We start from the raw sequence: 5479 nt of genomic DNA on the forward strand, positions 1-5479 counted from the left end.
TAACAAACAATATATATATATATATATATTGTTTTGTGAATAATATAAGCACATAATGTGTAGATGAGTAGATAGCTGTTATGTAATAGATAAAGACATATTATAGATAAGGCTACTCGTTTATGCAAGCACAATGGTCATTGCTTTGAGCCATCGAACCGGAATATCCGTTTGGGTTGTGCAAACGATATTATAGATTTTGAACTAATTTAGTGTACTATTGAAATTGGCACGATGATAACTTTAACATTTTCAATCATAACTTATTAAACGTAACTTGGAGTAAAACTCACATTTCCCTATTTATACGGGACGCTTCTACGAGGTAAGTGTGTATAATTAGTGTGTGTTAAATATTTTCGTATATATGATAAATTCGTGCTGAATGTTTCTATCTTTCGTATAGAGAAATTAGTCGTCATGATTTCAATACATAGCACTAATAGATTGCCTTCAATAAAGCAATATTGTTAAATAAACGTACTTATTCCCAGGTGAAAATCACATTTTTCTCCTTAGGTAGGCTTAGGCGTCTCCTTCCTTAGCTATACCCATAAACGTCTCCTCACCCAGAACCAGTTGTATTGAACGCCTTTTACGCGTCAATCAAACAGTTTCATCTCCAAAGCAATTAGACTGACACACTTAGTAGTTCCAGCACTTATTCTTGCAGTCTCTCACAGGCAATATCTTTATAAACATGAAAATGTAACAGACTAAAGGTAATTTTCTGTGGCGCGACATTCGTCATTTTACTTTATTATGATATAGTTTTTCATCGAAATGCAAGTCACTCACTGTCACCTGCGAGTTACACTTGCCTAGTGGCGCTGGAGGAAGTCTACGTAGTGAGGACTAAAAAATAGAACTTAAATTTAGAAGGCATCTGTCTAATCTATTCTGACGGAAAAAAATAGGAGGAGGGAAATGGGAGAGGGAACGAATAGCAGAAGGAAACAAATCGTTCGTAACTAGAGAGAACGCGGGCTTTCAATGTTGTCGATTACATTTGCTTGGTAACCTTAGTTCCTACACTGAGTGGCACCGTGAAGATCCTTTCGGTCGTTGATGGTGAAGAGGAATCTTCACCTAATCACCTCAATAATCAATAAGTACCTTCATAGGAGTTAAGTTATACACCGAGTGATTTAAAAGTCACCCGTCAATTCAAGATAGGAACATAGCAGCTGTTAACCCACTTCAGTAACTGTACAGCGACTTTTAAATCATCCTGTACAAAAGTGAAGGTATAGAAAGTGAAACGTTCTCAATTCGGCCGCCGTATGTGCGTTTAATGTTTTGAAATGTGCAATTTACACTTGATCTATATGTGGCAATCAATAAGGAATCGATTAGTTACGTTTTTCTTCAAAAGCCGCTCCATCGTCCTTCAGAGAAGCAATGACATTCAATTACTTTTGACAATAGAAAAACTCAGAAATCAAAGTCACTATTCCAAACTACTCCAAACCAAGCTACATCGTTATTAGATACAGCACCGCAACACGAAGTGTTTTCACCCACTAAAGAGGCCAGCATGAATACGGCTCCACCATATATGCGTCCCTACTTTTGTTTTTCTTTTTCTCTCTATTATATATAGGTACACAACGCGTTGTTTGCTGTGGAGACCTATCGTAACAAGCGACGATTATATCGTCTACAAAATTCAATCAACCAACAGCGCGCTCAATTTCGCTGCCGGCTTTTTTCCGGTTAGGTTTACTATAGTCGCCTTCGGTCCCCATAAGGGCTACGCCCGCATTTTCGTTCGATTTCCGTCGACGTCGCCACCATCAGTACCGTCACCCTTCTATAAACGGGTTCGTTCATATTGATCGGACCTCGTGTTAGCATCGGACCAGATGACAGCCGCAGCAGAGGTAATGTACGATACCGCGGCCATTTAATGCGTATTCCATTGCTTCACATGCGTCGCGCATTAAGATAAATGCTCAAAGGCACCGGCGCAGACAGCGAAAGAAATAAAATAGATGACAATTGGTAAACAAGCGGATCGAGAGGCGAGGAGAGACAGACATAGGAAAAAAATGACGTGCAAATAAGGAGGAGATCTGGAAGAAAGCTACATAATATGGGGTCGCCGTTCATAGTTGGATAATTTAATGGTTACGTGATTGCCGCCGGGGCTTCTTTTGCTGATGCGATAGATCGCCGTTGCTCGGTCAACTAAGCACCCAGCTAACGAACCGACAAAGACGGACCGAAGCCAAAAGACAGCGTTTGCGAGCCATCAGTTTTATAGGGCTGAGCTGGTTGCTGTCTCCTTCAGTCCGTTTACCTCACCCCATTAACTCGGCTTTCGTACATGCCGTTATTCTCTGCCGCTATTTTTTTTTTGTTTCTAAATGACTCACTTCTCATCTGGTCACTTGTTTTCTCACTTTCCCCCACGTGCCTTCGCGACCGGTCGAGACTCACGAAGCACAGTGAAGTCAGTCACCGTTTTGTGTTGTGTTATATAATAAACCAGGGTAGATGTATAAGCCGTATGGTGTGTGCATCGTGTACATCCGCTCAATACGATGACGCGTTACGTGAGGGCTGTGTACATCGGAAGGGGGTGATAAAAGCAGTAGTCTTCGACAATGAACTTCATCTGTATAGTGGGAAATTACATATAAATTTGGCTGGCGCCTCGGCTTGACGAGGGGGCTGCGGCAATACCACATGATGGCATTGCTGCACGTGATCCACTTAACTTTTGATACAAATTCTATTTTCAAGTAATTAAATGTTTCCAGGACAGCTGCATGTCTGAAGCCAACGATCGACTAACAACGTTACGTCGGTCGAACTCATTCGGGTAGGAAAATATTGTTTTGTATAGGCGTTATCAACCATTAATAGATTTGTCAATGAATGCATTTCTTTAAAGTTGACTAGAGTTAATAAGTGTGCCCAAAGCAGTAGCCTTTGATAGCTTAACTTTAGATTGATAACTTCAGACTACATACCATCATTTAGCTGCTTAGATGAATAAATAAACATGAAACCAAACAAAAGACGTTGTAGAGCTGGTTGTGCTAATAGTATTTGGTTCATACGGTAGAATATAACCTATACTATCAGCTGTATGGACTAAAAGACGTTTATGTATTACTGCAGTATCCTACCGAACCACGGGTAATAAGATACCCCTTGTTTTGGGTTTACGTGGTTAGCGTGAGATCTTCTTGGGGCGTAGCACGACTGAGCGCATTGGAGTTGTTTAGAGCCTCAGTGCTTTTGTAACGGTGCGACGTTATTTTTGGCGTTTTATGTGACGAAAACATTGTGGCCTTGCCAATTTAACTGTTACAATGACTTTGGTCCGTCAGTGGAAGATCAGCTATGGTAAACGACCGGATCGATTTAACAAATGTGTCGTTGAAGAAATGTCTTGAAGATATTCTCGCCGCGATTATTCTGACAGAGATGCTTTGACTGTATTTCTCCCTTTTGTGGCTTAAACTGAAGTAAAGTCGTGTACTCCAGTTGAAAAATTTGGGGTAATCGCGAGCTTCAATTTTCTAGAACCGATAGACATAAATCATTTCAACGGACGTCTGTACATCTATTACTGCCAGAAACGTCAAAGAAAGGGTCTAGTACGAGTCTACCCATTTCAAGACTATAGTGTAATCTGTTTGTCTGTGGTGATTACAAGTACGGAAAATGCCTTCAGATATTCCGTTATGGTTTTGCGTACCTTATAGGGTCAAGTGCTAGTGGAGGTGGTCCGTCTCGAGGTTTTCTGGTCTTCAGCTCTAGCATTCGCGTTATTCGCCCGACGTTGGTCATTGCTTTTTCTGTCCAAATCAAAAGAAAAATCAAATACATTGTTCATCAGATAAAGAATGCATGATATATCGAAAATTTCCGAAGGGCACAAGCTAGACAAAGAGGTATCATTATCAATGAATCCAACATGATATCACAAAACGGTAGATTCTCGGTAAATTCATGAAAAGGGTGTGTGTGTGTGTGTGTTCCCTTGGCAAAGTCTATTGGCCTGTTGGCAAGTACGTGCTGAGCCAACCCTTTATGGGAAGACTACATTTAAACGTAACTACAACTAAGAGTTGTCCATGACTTTATTTTGATGGCTTCATGAAGTGTGATCTACAAAATTGGTTTTCGCATATTTTGTTAAAAGAAAGATGAACAGACACGTTTTTGTTGCTAAGTTTTATGATACTGTTATTTTTGTATGTTCAATAATAGCTTTATGCTGCCTGCTTGGCGGAGGCGAGCTTCTTCCACTGGCGATTACGAATATTGAGACGTCTATACGATCATCAAAGCCCAGAATTTAACGCTTATTATTTGTTTGCTTTTAAGTCGACTGTCCGTTCTTTGGGGACCGCTGGCCGAAAATCACTTACAAGGTCCTTAACTCAAGGTTCTGATAGCCGTTCCACTCTAAAAGAAACTAGAATTTACTTGGATATTTTCAAACCTAAGACCATATAAACAACATGGGAAAGCAAATGTTTATTTTACATTGATACGTTATAAAGTTTTTACGAATTACTGCAATCATAACTGTGGCTCGGTTACCCATCTTTATCTTTGCTATTTGATCTTCATTTTAGGTTTGTTACCCATCTGACTAAGCTGTTAACAGCCGTTGATTAATGCCAAAGTTAAGCCAAGTTCTTACAAAAAGATAGCGTTCCTTGCTTGGTCGGAAAAGTACATTTATTTTTGTTTCTTTTTTTCGACTCATTTATTCGTGGTAACACATATCCCTGTCAAGCTATTACGATGTAAAAACAAATGTCCAGTTTGTGTTAGAAAAAAACGAAAAGGTTCGTTATTACGGATCCCTATAAGGGCTTTCCTAATTAACATATTTGGAACGAATGTGCCTTGCAGGATAGCCTTACGGAATGGATTTTTTTTTTCTTTCTCTATTTATTGTCAAAGTTTTGGCTCAACAGAACAACTCTACGAAAAGCACAAGCTAACTGTGGGATTGAATCGAAACCTTATAGTCTACCTATGACCTAAAGAGCTTCGTTTAACTAAGACCAATGCTCATTTCTGTTAAATGCGTTGGAATGAGTATAATAGAAATCCTTTGACAAAAGGCAAAGTGTTGTAACGGTACTTGCACGACTATTATCTCTACGGCCGACAGGGTTTAGGTAGCACTCAGATGTCAGATGAACACCATAGAACTTTACGTACCAGTGAAGACTATGAAGAGCGCTATTGTCCACGATTCACATAGGCAATATGTATTCTGCGCTCGTTTCTCCATAGGCTCCGCACAAATTGGAAGCGTTGGCTAATTATTGGAATAGTGCGGTAAAAAAAGAATCACAGATCGATTCAATATATAAACAAACATCTAAAAGAAATAGGATGCCATTCACTGATGGTTTTTATACCAATGTAACATCGTGTTTGTTGAATCTTAATAAATTTTCTCGTATTTCTCAAAAAAATCATACATGTATGAGTATTATTA

General features: G+C 39.4%; 1 protein-coding gene across 2 annotated transcripts in view; it reads right to left on the reverse strand.

The window, feature by feature from the left end:
• Positions 1-834, reverse strand: part of LOC111258596 (uncharacterized) — a 25645-nt gene extending 24811 nt beyond the window's left edge. For both annotated transcript variants that reach the window (XR_002679085.2, XM_086967519.1), the window contains exon 1: positions 485-834. The gene's annotated coding sequence lies outside the window, so the exon portion shown is untranslated. The remainder of the gene's footprint in view (positions 1-484) is intronic.
• Between the last annotated feature and the right edge of the window lie 4645 nt (positions 835-5479).

The sequence above is a fragment of the Varroa jacobsoni genome, unplaced genomic scaffold (assembly GCF_002532875.2).
Source record: "Varroa jacobsoni isolate VJ856 unplaced genomic scaffold, vjacob_1.0 scaffold_251, whole genome shotgun sequence".
NCBI classification, from domain to species: Eukaryota; Metazoa; Arthropoda; class Arachnida; order Mesostigmata; family Varroidae; genus Varroa; species Varroa jacobsoni.